At 38.8% G+C, this 15,912-nt stretch overlaps 1 protein-coding gene across 3 annotated transcripts in view; it reads right to left on the bottom strand.

Moving 5' to 3' along the window:
• The window catches only part of PDSS2 (decaprenyl diphosphate synthase subunit 2), a 251,828-nt gene that overhangs the window by 50,240 nt on the left and 185,676 nt on the right, over window positions 1–15,912 (bottom strand). The window lies entirely within an intron of this gene.

Below are 15,912 nucleotides of genomic sequence, written 5' to 3'. Positions count from 1 at the left end.
TTAGGAGCAATTTTATTGTTTTGGTTTTTGAAGAATAGAAGAATTAAGAAATGAACTATTTAAAACACTCAGGCTATTGCATCAAGACAGAACTAGAAGATGCTAAACCCCAGTTCTAACTAAAGAAAACTAAGGGGGTGGGAATTGCTGTTTCAGGGTAATGGCGGGAAAAATGAAATGCTGAAGTCAATTTTATTTTGAACTAGGACACTTCTATTAAAATTTATTTGTAGGATATGGCAAAATTAGAAACTCAGACCTCCAAACTAACTCCCTTCTATACTCATGTAAGTTTTGAGTGCTGGTATCCCAAAACACAAGAAGCCTATTGCCTTTAACTTAGGTGGAAATGTCAAGGGCATAATGAAGAAATGGCATTCTCTTAGAAACAGTTAAATAAAAAAATCACAGAGGAGGTAACACATTACAATGGAGTATGACTGATATATTATCCATCCAAATCTATTCCCATAAATAGAAATAAGGACATAAGGGAGTATGTAAGTATAGTTTATTTAATTTCATCTTTTTAAATTATGAAAATCATTGTAGTATCTATAAGTATACACACATCTACTGCACTGCCTCTAAACCAGTAATGTCCAATAAAAATATAATATAAGTCACATATGTAATTTAAAATTTGCCAGTAGTTACATTAAAAAGTGAAAAGAAACAAGTGAAATTAATCTGAAATTAATCTTTATGACATACCTTGTCTATCCTAATATATCCAAAATATTATTTCAACATATAACCAATATAAAATTATTGAGATATTTTATACTTTTCATACTAAGTTCTCAAAATCAGTGTGTAATTTACGCTTTCAACACATCACTAGCCACATTTCAAGTACTTAGTAGATATAAGGAATTAGCGGCTGCCTTGGACTAGTCTGCTCTAACTGTGGGCTCCCTGAGGATAAGAATGATGATCAGGTATATAAAACAATGTTCATTTTTTTGATACTTCAAACTAACTAGAACCCATCCAGAAGGGTTAACTAAACCAAACACTTTCTTCCTGCTACCATACCATGATCTTCCTACCATCATTATTTGAGGACAAAATAAAAAAATAAGAAGAGAACAGGACCATGAAAAGGTCAGTTTAGATCTAGCCCTACTTATTTCACCATGCTGAAGATACGTATCTTCAGCCCAGTGGTCATATCAAATTCTCAGCTTAGTTTTATTTATTATGCCTTAAACAACAAAAAAGTTCCACTTATGAAAAAAAAAAAAAGTTCCACTTATGGTAACAGTTGCAAATGTGCAATATAACATTTTGTAGCAATAAAAAAGTCCACCCAAGGGAGAAACAGTACATAAGAGGTTTTATCAAACATTAGGTATATAATACCTAAATAATAACATTTAATTTTAGGTATCTGAGAATATATTTTTATTTATTTTTTATTTTTTATTTTTTTAGAATATATTTTTATATGTATAAAGTTAACATACCATATTAAGAAATCAAAGATAAAAACCATATTACCTCTCTCTCTCTATATATATATTAAATAGGCATTTAACAAAATTCAACTTCTATTCTCGAGGGGGGAAAAAAACCTAAATAAAATAGGAACAGATGTATATTTCTTTAATATGATGTGTGTGTGTGCGAGCATGCACATGTGTGTGTGTTAGCCCCAAAGTCAGCAAATACTTCTAAAGAAACATGAGTCTTTCTCACTAAGTCAAGAATAAGAGAGATGCACAACACCACTGTTGTTTAATAGTGTAATGGAAGAGGCAAGAAAAGGACAGATATACTAGAAAGGAAGAATTTTTTTTAAAGATTTTATTTATTTATTTATTTATTTATTTATTTATTTATTTATCTATTTCTTTTCTTTTCTTTTTTTTTTTTTTTAAGATTTTACCCATTTATTCATGAAAGACACACACAGAGAGGTAGAGACATAGAGAGAAGCAGGCTCCATGCAGGGAGCCCGACGTGGGACTTCATCCCTAATCTCCAGGATCACACTCCCGGCTGAAGGCGGCACTAAACCGCTGAGCCACCCGGGCTGCTCAAGCCTTAATAATTAACAAAAAATGTGTACTTTTTAAACAGAAAGACAACTGGACAAATGAGAAAGTCCAGAAATCAAACTATATATAAGAATGTATTAAATTTTAGGAAAAAATTGGACTTTTCAGTAAATGGTGCTGGTACAACTGGATAGCTGTCCGGGGGAAAAAACAGACTGTTCTGCACTATACCATTTATAAGGGTAAAGTCCAGGGATGCCTGGGGGGCTCAGCGGTTGAGTGTCTGCATTTGGCTCAGGTCGTGATCCTGGGGTCCGGGGATCGAGTCCCACATTGGACTCCCTGCATGGAGCCTGCTTTTCCCTCTGCCTATGTCTCAACCTCTTTCTCTGTGTTTCTCATGAATGAATAAATAAAATCTTAAAAAAAAAAAAAAGACTTTGTTTAAAAAAATAAGGGTAAACTCCAAATGGCAAATGGCAAAAACAAAAGCAAAACAACCAATCACAAAACCATAGGCAACCTCAGAAGACAAAGGACAAGGAGGAAAAGTATTTGCATTTCTGATCCCAGACAGATGGGCAATCTCCCTGTGGTAGGCTAATAATGTCTGTGCCCCCTGCACCCGCCTCTCTCCAAATGTTACCTTAACATGGCAAAAGGGACATTGTGGATGTGACTGAATTGAGGATGCTGAGATGGAGGGATTATCCCAGATTAACTGGGTGGGTGTGTGGTCATCACAAGGATCCTTGTCAGAGGAAAGCGGCAGGGTGAGTCAGACAGGAGAAGTGGTGACAGAAGAGAAAGAGACTAGAAGATGCTATGCTGCTGGATGAAAGACGGAAGGTGGGGACATGTGCAGAGGAATGAAGGCCGAAACGAGAAAAAGCAAGGAAATGGATCTCTCCTACGGCCTCCAGAAGGAAAGCAACCTTGTTGACATCTTGATTTGGGGGCTTCCAACCATTAGAAAAATTTGCCACCTCCTCAAAGCCTTGCTAAGTGCTGATGAGGCTGTGAAGAAACAGGCCTCTCAAGCACAGCTAAGGAAAGTGGAGACTGGATGGAAATCTCATGATTTATCCATGAAAATTCCAAATGTATTTGCCCCGTGACCCAGCAATCCCACTTCCAGGATTTAATCCTACATATAAGCCCACACACACATGTGAAATGAAATACATACAAGTCTACAGTCTATTGTTCACTCAGCTGCAAGGGTAATCCTTTTACAGCGTAAGCCCGAGAGATCCACGTCGGCCTTCAAGCTGTTTCTCTAACACTTCAGGCCTGCTCTTCTGAGGCCTCTGAACTTGCTATATTCTCTGTCACGCACTCTCCCCAGATGTTTGCAAGACTCCGTTCCTCATTGCTCTGGGCTCTCTGCTCAAATTTCAACTCATCTTTCAGTCTCCCTGCTTCCCTTATCATTTTCCATTTCCTTACTGTGCTTTAAATATCTTTTCCTTGATACTACCAGACTCCTCATATAGTTATTGGTTTAATGGTTTATTGCTTGTCCCCTTCACTAGAATATTGGCTGCATGAAAGCAAGGACTTGGTGTGTTTTGCCTTCTGCTGAAATCATCAGCATTCAATAGAGTATATTAAGTGTGCAATAGATAGGCGATGCCTGGGTGGCTCAGTGGCTGAGCATCTTGCCTTCAGCTCAGGGCATGATCCCAGAGTCCCGGGATCGGGTCCCACATCAGGCTCCCCTCAGGGAGCCTGCATCTTCTTCCTCTGCCTTTGTCTCTGCCTCTCTGCATCTGTCATGAATAAATAAAATCTTAAAAAAAAATGTGAATAAATAATTGCTGAATCTTTATCTTTCTTTTGGTATTGTTCTCTTTCTCTCATTTCCACCTTTCTCTGTCCTTCCTAACTTGGAAAAAATAAAGAATTGAAATAATTCTTTTGGAATACCTTCCTACCACTCACAGAATCAAAATAAACTTTAGTATCCTATTAAGGCACTCTTTTTTGGTACCAAGCAATATTTCTAGCCCCATCTCCTCCCCAAAATAGTCCTTTGAGACCTGCATTTCAGCAACACAGAACAATTTGCTGTTTCTTGAATAAAATATGTACTGTCACACTTGTGTGCATTTCAAAATATCATTCCCTTCAAAAAGAATACCATTTCTTCCCATTCTCTCTCTACCTATTAGATTGAATACATTCAGCTCAAATATCACTTCTTTGAGGAGCTTTCTCAAATACTCCCACAAATACTTTCCTCTTTAGACTAAGGTTACCTTACTTGTATTACAACATAGCATTTAATTCTTTATAAATTGTATGATTGCTTATTTGTCTTTTCTTGATGAGGTTAGACCTAATATCTTAGGCATCTCTATATTCTTTCAATCACTTAGGCCATATTTCATGTCCAACAAAGGTTTGCTCAAGGAATAGAATCATATTTGTCTGTTGCATTTATTAAGTATTTATATGTTCTTTAAAAATTTTTTTAAACTGGGCAGCCCGGGTGGCTCAGCGGTTTAGCGCTGCCTTCAGCCCAGGGCATGGTCCTGGAGACCCGGGATCGAGTCCTGCGTCGGGCTCCCTGCATGGAGCCTGCTTCTCCCTCTGCCTGTGTCTCTGCCTCTCTCATTCTCTCTCTCTCTCTCATGAATAAATAAGTAAAATATTTAAATAAATAAATAAATAAAAAACTAATGAGTAGATCTACAACGAATGCTATTCAGCAACAAAAGAGAAGGAACTACTGACACATGCTCTATAATGGAAGAATCTCAAAAAAATGTTAAGCCAAGTGAAAGAGGCAGGCACAAAAGGCCACATATTGTATGACTTCATTTAAATGAAATGTAGATTAGTGGTTGCCTGGGCTGGGGGTGGAAACTGTGAAGGGGCATGAGGGACCTTAGAGGGTGTGCATGAAAATGAAAATGTTCTAAGACTGATTTATGGTGATGGTTGTACAATGTGATACAGTTTTTTAAAATCACTGAATTTTATGCTCAAAATGGGTTGATTTTAAAATATGTAAAATGTAGCTCAATAAAGTTGTTAAAAAAGAAAAAAGATGAGTAATATTTTACATTTCTTGGTCTCAAGAAATGCTTAAATTGTCATTTAAAAAATTTATATGACTCTTGGGACCCCTGGGTGGTTCAGCGGTTTAGTGCCTGCCTTTGGCCCAGGGCATGATCCTGGAGTCCTGGGACTGAGTCCCATAAGAGGCTCCCCACGTGTCGCCTGCTTCTCCCTCTGCCTCTCTCCTCTCTCTCTGTCTCTCATGAATAAATAAATAAAATCTTAAAAAAAAATGTATATGACTCTCAATTAACTTTTTGTGGTTTGTTCACTATCCTCATGTATTCTTACAACAAACTTTACTGAGGTTCTATAATGGGTCAGGTTCTCTGCAACACAATATAGATATGAAGATTAATAAATAGTCTGTCCTCAAGAAGTTCATAGGCCAGGAATGGCATCTATAAATATATGTTTATAAGGATATAAATGTATAGATAAAGCAATATAATTCTATTTCAGAATAATTTTTGTAGGATTTCCAATAAAAGATTCAGTTTGGGTCATTGTATTTTCCTTATTGTGATTAAGATATTTTATTGTTCATTATTTCTACATTTAAAATAGGCAAGTGATATATGATCACTGAAAAAAAAATTAGAAAATTTGTGACCAAGAAAACAATTAATTTATAGTCCCCAGAAATCTACTACCATAAGTTAATAAGGGTGTAAATTAATAATTCTGTTTCTCAGTTAATCAGAACATATATTCCCTGAACATTAAATTATTATATATTGTGAACTTGGTTACAAATGAAACAAAGTCCCTCCATTCATTTCCATCAGCTTGCCATGTACATATTATAAGAAGAGCATGCTGTATTACAAAGGAAAAATTAATGTACAATTATAAAATACCAAGGACCTGGTTTGATAACCACATTCAAATCAGTATCTTCACACATTAGATACAGAATTGTGTGAAATGAATGAATGTAGTCAGACTAAATGAGATTTAGATATTCTTATAGCATCGACTTACATATGTGTAGTTTTTACTGGATTTATTATCTATAAAAGGAAGATACTGTGAATAAATATTACTTTTGATGGGATTTCCTTTTTTCCATAAAGGTAACATACACCAACGTGCCTATCAAATGACTGTCAGATAGAAGCACATTAATTTAAAAAATGCAGGTCTCTTATTCACTGTCACATGACCTTTTTGCTCAAGTAAGGCTGGTTCAAATAACACACACACACACAAACTGAAGACTGCAAGACGATGTTGCCTGAGATAGTGGCACTGGTGGTTTTGCTCAGATATAATATGCTGTTCTGCTAACTGAATTGTCTGGGGGACAAGTACTTTGAGTTGCTTTTCTAATGAAAGTAATACATTCGTACATAAGTATTCACAGGAGACCAAAGTGTGTTTATAAAGTGGCTTGTCAGGATGAAAGGTCTGGTCCATGGCCACAGAACAAAAGCAAATTCACTGATGCAGGAAGATGACAAAGCCCCAACTAGAACTTTGCCAAGTCAAACTTCTACCTTTCAAATTATCAGAAAAAGAAGAGTTTGGGTGATTAAGGAACTGGCTATCTGTGGAGTTAAAAGCACTTTAAAGAAAGTAGGCAAATATCCTCCATTTTCATGTTTCCAACCTCTGATCCATACTTGGAGCCACTATCTTTATAAATGCAGCATAAATTTGGGTTTGGTGAGAGACCAGATCTCTCTAAATGTATGCTTTCAGTTGCCGTTTTCAGCTATTTTGGAAGTTAAACGAGAACCTAACCTTATTTTAAAGTAAATTAAGTAAAAAAAAAAAAAAAAAAAAAAAAAAAAATAAAGTAAATTAAGTTCAGGAAATTTTTAATAAAGACTCTCTAAATTTAGGAATAAAAAGGAAGTAAGGGGGAGCATGAGACCTAATATTTCCTGGGAACTAGCTATGTGATGGCACTTTTACATCCGCTATTAAATTAGCTCTCAAAAATCTTAGTTCTCATTTTTCCCATTTAAAAGGTAAGGAGGTGGGATCCCTGGGCAGTGGTTTAGCGCCTGCCTTTGGCCCAGGGCGCAATCCTGGAGACCCGGGATCGAATCCCACGTCGGGCTCCCAGTGCATGGAGCCTGCTTCTCCCTCTGCCTGTGTCTCTGCCTCTCTCTCTCTCTCTCTCTCTCCCTCTCTCTCTGTGTGACTATCATAAAAAAAAAAAAAAGTAAGGAGGTTTGGGGTGCCTGCGTGGCTCGGTTGGTTGGGTGGCTGCCCTAGGATCAGGTCATGATCTCAGGGTCCTAGGATAGAGACCCCCTTGCCAAGTCCGTCAGGCTCCGTGCTTGGTGGAGAGTCTGCTTCTCCCTCCTCTTCTGCTCCTCCCCCTGGCTTGTGCTCTCTCCTTCTCTCCCTCCCTCTCAAATGAATAAGCAAAAATCTTAAAAAAATAAAATAAAAGGTAAAGAGTTTTGAAGACTATATTTTGACCCAAATCAGATATTAGTAAGTGGCAGAGCTGGGTTTCAGAGGTATAGCAACTAAATTCTATTTTGCTTAATACATAATAGAAATATATGCAAAATCTTTTGTAGTTGAGAAACTAGGCTGTATTTAAGAGTGAATGACATGTTTTATCTACGTATCAAAAAAGCATTTTCAACCTGTAAATTAAGTCTTTTAATAATATCTACTGAAAAAAATCCAAGAGTCTAGAGCATGAGTAATAAGATCAGAAACAGTAGACATCACAAGCATTTTTTTTCTCCCTAGAGAGTAAAAAAAAAGTGTAGTATTTTAACAGAATCATCTAACAAGGTAAAATAATTTGCTCTGATTTATAATCCAATCACATGGGAGACAGTAAAGAAGCTTTATATCTATGTAAATCATGGAAGAGAAACTGGTAAGATCTGATACATGCGTATAACTAAATACTGTTTTTTTAAAAAAATGCTTTTTTTAAAAAAAGATTTTATTTATTTATTCATGAGAGACACACAGAGAGAGGCAGAGACACAGGCAGAGGAAAAAGCAGGCTCTCTCTGGGGAGCCTGATGTGAGACTCAATCCCAGGACCCCAGGATCACAACTCGAGCCAAAGGCAGATGCTCAACCACTGAGCCACCCATGTGTCCCTAAAAAAAATGCTTCTATACAATTTAAAGCTATTAAAACTTCACTCACCAATTAGAGAGAAGGGTTACCAGGGAATCCTTGGTTGAGAGCCAGCCAGTTCCTTCCTGGCATCCTCACTAGTTAGTTCTTGCTGAGATGTATGGGAATGACCACGCTGAAAAGGGGTCAGGATGGAGAAAGGCTTTTACAGCACAAATCCTTCAGCAGGTGGTATCTGTAGAGCTAGAGGGCAGCAGATAGTCTTCAGATGGTTTGCACAGTAGTGTATGTAGTAGGGAATACTGAATAATTCTTTGAGATGAACAGACTGGTCAGCACGGAGAGGAAACATGGTCTGCTTTGAAATGCACAGCGTAGGCTGGTGTTTGATATACCACACATCCGTGCAGGAGATGCGGGTAGCTGATTTTTCTGAGCTTACTATATGTGGATATAAAAATTAGAAGTTCAGCAGAGGAGAAACACAGTAAATAGAAAGCAGTTTGGTATCTGAAAAGAGAGCCATGCTTACAGTACAAAGAAAGGAGCAAGTACTTCTATTAAGGAAGAGTTAAAGGAGGCTTCAATGGGGGGACTGCTGGAACTGAATCTAGTTTTGAATGATGAACCGTAATTAGCCAGGAAGGGAAGGGAAGGGAGAGGATAACTTTGGGGCATGAGTATTAGTTCCATACTGTTGAAGCATACAGTGGGAGGTAGGTGAAGAAAGAGGAGACTAGTTACATAAGAGGTCCAGAGGTTTGGATCTTATCATTTAGGTGTTAGGAAACTGTTTTTGGCAGGGGAAAGGATATGATTACACGTGCAATTTAGCTGGGTTGTTCCAGAGACAGTTTAGATGGGAGGGGAAGCAATAGAAAGAGAAGATCCATTAAGGGGTGAAGTATTCTAGTCTAGGTGAGCAGATAGGTGAAGCGGTAGCTAACAGAGACAGAGAGGCAGGAACCAGAGAAGTTGCTCAAAAAGTGAAACAAAATAGCTCCCTGCTGTGGACAGGATGCTGCTCACCCAGGATCCACTTTCCTCTCATTTCCTCCTTACTAACAAGACCAAATAATTTTGTTCAGGTACTTGCTACTCTGATGGTAAACCAGACTAATATCACCCTGGACAAATCTGCCATGATGATGGTTCTGGGACCTGAAGCCTCCTACAGAGCAGTCCCCTTCCCTTTCCACATTCTTTCCTTTTATTTAACCACACCCTTAAGTATTCCCTCAGGGCACAATGCCCTGGATCTGCCCCCAGGAGATAAGGACTAGGATCCACACCTACTCTTAAATATTCTCCTCCCGGTGGTTCCTTAGTATGGACTCCCAGCCTCCAGGCTATAAAGATAGGTCCTAAGGGAGGTGGGGGTTGCAGCCTAGCTGCTACCAACACTTGCTTCTGTCCATGAGTCCCCCTAATAAGCCATTTCCCACCAAACTGAACTTGTCTTGCCTTTTTCTTCAGTCTTATAGCTCTTTCGGCCTTTGGGGGTCATTTTGCATGTACCCCGTTTCATGGAATACTTACCAATGATTACTTTAGGAATGGGCACCTGGTTTACTTCTAGCTAAGGAGACAGGAGGGAAGTCTACCAGGAGGCTCCAGGGAGAGATCCAGGGGGAACTAAGCAACTGTTTCTTCTGGATGTTGCTCTGTCTTGGTAAGACACACCCAGGACAACTATAGCCAAACTGCCACCAGCCTGATAATACACAGGACACTAGGAGGCAGGGCAGAGAGACAGAAAACCTTGATATCATGGCGTTGTCAGGTTAACTGTGCCCGATGCCCCAAATTGGCCAGAACCTTCACGTGGGACTTCTAGCCTCCAGAACTGTGAAAAAATAAAATTGTTGTTCAAGCCTTCCAGTCTCTGGTATTTTATTGTGGCAAACCAAGCTGACAAACATAAGCACCTTCTGCATAAATGTTAGGACTTGATCAGTGATATTCTGAAAGCACATTTAGGCTGTCCCTCACAGTGTCTTACAGCAGAGTCTTCACAACCATCATATTAACATACCACCTTAAAATATGTTGAGAAGATCTATACGGGGATTATCTATTTCTGCATTACAAACCACCCTACACCTTAGTGGCATAAACACGGCAACCATTTGATTATGCTCACAGATTCTGTGGGTCAGGAATTGGAACACAGAGGATGGCTGGTGTCTGTCTGCTACATGATTCCCTGGGCCTCTCAGGAAGACTCGAAAAGCTGGGCATGATCTATTGGCTAGGGGCTGGAACCACTGAGTTATCAGAGATCCAATCCCCATAAGATAGCTTATTTACCCATACCTCGGTGAGGTCCTTCTGGGACTGAGGATGGAGCGCCTCCTGCGGGCTCATCACATGACTTCTCCCCGAAACGCAGCTGAGTTACTTGAGTTCTCAGAGAGACCAGACAGAGGAAGGGTTTCAAGACAGCAAGCATCCTAAGAGACCTTTTTATGGCCGAGCCTGAGAAGTCATATAGCGTCACTTCTATAGCATTTTATTGGTTGAGGCTCTCACAAGCCCATTGAGATTTAAGGGAAAGAGACATAGATCCTCACTACTTGATAGGAGACAATGGGAGGAAAGTAAAAAAAAAAAAAAAAAAAAAAATTGGAATAATAATTGTGGCCTTTTTTTTTTTCTTAAAACCACCACACTGTACTTCTGAAGAGAGCTCAGGAGAGCACCTTTCTTGCTTTCTCTGCTCCCTTGCAGTTATGTGCCTGGCTAAGGTGATGATACAGAAGATGGAGCAAGGCAGCCATGGGGGTAAGCTAGGTGAGTGGCAGAGGGGTTAAGGATGATGCCTATGTTTCTGACCTGATAATGTGGATAAACACTGGTGCCCTTTAGGAAGACAGAGAAGAATGGAGTGGGTTTGGAGGGAAAGATCATATATCAGGTCTTACATATACTGAGTCTGATGTGCCTGTAAAGAGCTCCAAGAAGAAATATTGAATAAGCAGCAAAATATCTAGCACTAGAGCTCAGGAGTGGTCTGGAATGGAGATATAAATTGAGACTCACTGGCATATAGACAACTGGTAATTGAAGGCTTGGGCTACATTTTCTGAAAGGTCTATTCTTGTCCTGTGATCAGAATGGTATTCTATTAAACAATTTACATGCTTAATAGTCATGTTTTATCTCTCAGGCAAATAAACTGCCTCTTAAGTTGTTTTGCTGTGATAGCTATCAGTGAGTGACCTAGAGTACCTTTAAATGGTCTACAAATTCAATTTAAACACTGAACAAATAAAAACATTCACCAACAGACCCACTCTAAACGTGAGGGTCTACTTAATTGACAGGACCATTATATGTACTAAGCTGTTTCAGTCACCAACAGCTTTTTTACCTTCTCAGTATATCAACCTTCACTTTTCACCTCTATATATTTAACTTAATACTCCTACATTTGATTCTAAAATGCTTGCTTCACAATACATTTGCTATTTCCTTTAAATAAAAACACTGTGGATTAAAAAAGATACAGTACTATTGCTTAAATGCTATGGTGAGTACCTTTCTTATTCTTATTCTTCTTATAATTTCTTTCTTATTCTTATTCTATTCTACTACATGTATCTGTTACATATACTCTTTTGTATGAATGATACATTTCATAATTAAAAAAAGCATTTTAAACCACTCTCAGGGCAGCCCGGGTGGCTCAGTGGTTTAGCGCCGCCTTCAGCCCAGGGTGTGATCCTGGAGCCCCAGGATGGAGTCCCATATCATGCTCCCTGCATGGAGCCTGGTTCTTCCTCTGCCTGTGTCTGTGCCTCTCTCTCTGTATCTCTTATGAATAAATAAATAAAATTTTTTTTTTAAAAAACACTCCCAGTAGCCTTTAAGTCGGAATAAATTCAGTATTTTTATTTGCAATGAATGATTTAAGACTGTGCCTACTTTATGAAAAAAGGATGTTAGTAAAATTATAGGTATTTATTATCACCACTACTAGCATCTTCAAAGTCTTGGATATGTGAGTGATATAAGCTTGAACAGATGCCCAGCAAACAATAAAACATGACATGGCATGTTTTATTAGCTCGTTAATACATGCCTTGGGTGCAATGTGAGGGACAGGTTGTGAGTAAATGTACCAGTGAAATATACCCCAGAGTATCTTAATACTTTTATATGGCACTCACTGTTTCACTTTTAAATCTCTTAAAATATGTTTTCTTTTCAATATAGTTTTTACACACACACACACACACACACACACACACACAGACACTACTTTTAATCCCACAGAAAGGAAAATAAACTCTTCCTATTTCTAATCTACAAAAATAAACTTCCAACATGAACTCCCTTCCACTTTGAAAAGGTTAATTAGCTTCTTTGAACTCAAACTCACTGATTCTCTAGTTAACCTTCCTTGCCCACTTTCATCCATTTTTATGGGAAGAGTCTGCAAAGCCCTGGATTTTCCACATTATTTTATGCTTCTGCTGGCACGCTGCACAATGACATCCCCATAGAAACACTGTATTCCTCTCTGGCTGCCTGAGGATGACTGCTATCATGAATAACATGAAGAAATCCACAACCAAGTAACTAGTGGAAAGGAATGGTCATCAATGTCCTTCAACCTAGGAAGGCAACAGTAACTATGACAGAAATTTAGGAAAAACTTACTAAAATGTACAAGACCACATCGGAGGTCATCTTTGCATTTGGATTCAAAGCTCATTTTGGTGGCGGCAAGACAACTGGCTTTAATGACTTATGATTCATGAACCCAAATACAGATTAGTAGGATGTGGCCTGTATGAAAAAGAAAAGATCTTGAGAAAACACTGAAAGGTACACAAGAACAGACTGAAAAAAGTCAGGGGAACTGCAGAGGCCAAAGAAGTGCTAGGAAAAAGGAACAGATTCTGCAGTGACTTTGTCTGTGGTGATTGTGCAGATTATTCATAAAGATTAACAAACTAGGAGAGCTTTAACAAATGCACACATACAGACACACACACACACACACACACACACACACACACACACACACAAAACCCCCACTGTAGATGCTTCCTGAACAGCCATGACATGACCTTCCTGAAATTCTAAGAACGAAACCTCTGCTCTCTTCAGCCTGGGGAGGGTTGGCAATCCAGTTACTTGGTAGTTTCTAGTCCTGGAAGGCAGGACTTGGGTCCTCAGGCTAGAAGCCTCCAGTCAACTGCTCCAATCAGAACCCTAATGACAGGGTTGGCCTAGATAGACCTCCAGGTCTCCAGAGATCTTTTGACTCTTTTTTTCTTTTTTTCAATATTTTATTTATTTATTCATGAGAGACAGAGAGAGAGAGAGGCAGAGACACAGGCAGAGGGAGAAGCAGACTCCTGGCAGGGAACCCGATGCAGGACTTGATTCCCCGCCCCGGATCACACTGTGAGCCAAAGGCAGACACTCAACTGCTGAGCCACTCAGGCGACCCCCTCTGACTCTTTCTGACTTCCAATTCACTATTGGTAAAGCTACACCCAGACTCTGGGGCTTCAAAACAGTAATCAGTTGTGTCTGCGGATGAGCTATGTTCAGCTAATCTAGACTGGTGGCTTTGCTTCTCACCGTATATTTCTGGGTTGGCTGGAGAGGCTCTGTTTCAAGTGTTTCTCATTCTTACTGGACCAGAAGTCTAGCCAGAACAGATTTTCTGCATAGTGAGCACAGAAGCCCAAGAGAGCCTCCTATTGGCCAAAGGAAGTCAAATGGCTGGGTGCAGAGTTCAAGAGCATAGAAATACACCCTGCCCACCGTGAGAGAAGATTGTGGTTAAATGACAAAGGACATGGAAACATTTATTATATTTCACAATTTCTTTGGTTCAGAATTCAGTAATGGCTCAGCTGGGTGGTTTTAGCTTGAGGCCTCTCATAAAAGACTAGAAATACTATAATCTGCAGACAAAGACACTGAGACCAACCTGTATAAATACCTACATTTCTAATTATTGTCTATTACTTTTTAAAACATATTTTTGTGCAAAGCAGTAAATTTTATGGGAAAATGTTATTTAGATGGTACTTAGCACTAAAACAAAAGGCTGTGATACATAAAGAACAGGTTAAAGGATGATGAACATTGACTTGATTCCACAAAATACACAGTGAGACAGTAAGAAAGCAAGAGACATAAATTTTCAGTCACTTAATAAGTTGAGAAAGAGAACACCTGTTGAACTCCTTGGCCCTTGACCTACATGTACTTCCACTGCACAGGGCAGGGTACTTAGGAGAGGTACACAGAGAGTTCTGGAGATCTACAAAGGGTTTCCCTGAAGTCTTCAGCTGAGTATTACCAATGCATGGGTGCAAGAATACTATCAAAGTGTGAGGAAAGAACCATTCAGAAGGTATTGAGGGAACAATCCCTAGAGCTCATACAGGGCTGGGATTAGTTCCTGTTCCCACTAGTCAAGAGTGGAAAGCCTCATAATTCACAAGGTATCAGCAGAGTACTCAGAAGGGTTTTGCTGTAGAAGTGGGGAAAATTAGACCTAGACTAAATGCTATTCCAGTCCTGCCTAACAAAACTTAAAAGACCTGAAAAGATCAAACGTTTTCCAGTAACTAAACTGTATTCCAGAAGAGCACTCAAGAATATTTATAGAGATACAAGAAGATCTAGAATCCAATGAAGTAAAATTCACAGTGTCTGGCACCCACTCAAAAACAACCAAGCATACGGGCAGCCCCGGTGGTTCAGCGGTTTAGCGCCGCCTTTGTCCCAGGGTGGGATTCTGCAGACCCGGGATCGAGTCCCACATTGGGCTCCCTGAGTGGAGCCTGCTTCTCCCTTTGCCTGTGTGTCTGCCTCTCTCTCTCTCTCTCCCTCTCTCTCTCTCTCTGTCTGTCTCTCATGCATAAATAAATAAAATCTTAAAAAAAAAAAAACCAAGCATGCAAAAAAAAAAAAAAAAAAGTAAGGGGGCTAGGAAAACACAATGCAAAATGAGGAGAAAAATCAGTCAATTGAAATCAACTCAGAAATGACACAGATGATAGAATTAGGAGACAGGGATATTAAAACAGTTTTCATAACTGTAGTCCATATGGTCTAGGAACTAGAAGAAACATTGAGCATGTTAAATAGAAACACAGAAGATATAAATTGGTGAACTTGAATGTACACCAATAGAAATTATCCAAAATGAAATGCAAAGAGAAAAACACTGAAAAAAAATACAGCAACAGTGGGCTCTGTTAAGCAACCTATTACAGAAGTAATTTGAGACCCTGTGAGAAGGAGAGAGGAGGACAGAAAAAGTATTTGGAAGAAATAATGATCAAAAATTTTCCAAATTTGATGAAAACAATAAACTCACAGATCTAAGAGGCTCAATGAATCCTAAGCACAAGAAACATGAAAAATATGACACCAAGGCACATCATAATTCAAATGCTCAAAACCAATGGCTGAGAAAAAAAATAGAAACAGTGCGAGAAATCTAGACACATTTTGTACAAAATGTGGACAAAAATAAGCAACAAAAATAAGGATGGCAGCAACTTTCTTTTCTGAAACATATGTAAGAAGACAGTGAAGTAACATAAAAATTTGTCAATCTTGAATTTTATATCCATTGAATATATCTTAAAAACAAGGTCAAAATAAAAGTTTTTTCTTATACAAAAGCTGGAAGAATTAATCACCAGTAAACCTGTACTTGAAGTAATGTTGAAAGAAGTCTATGAAGGAGGAAAATAACACCACATAGAAATTTGGATGATTGAATGATTGACAGAAAGAA

The sequence above is a fragment of the Vulpes lagopus genome, chromosome 1 (assembly GCF_018345385.1).
Source record: "Vulpes lagopus strain Blue_001 chromosome 1, ASM1834538v1, whole genome shotgun sequence".
NCBI lineage: Eukaryota > Metazoa > Chordata > Mammalia > Carnivora > Canidae > Vulpes > Vulpes lagopus.
The sequence above is the reverse complement of the archived record's forward strand: the minus strand, read 5'-3'. Positions and strand labels throughout refer to the sequence as shown.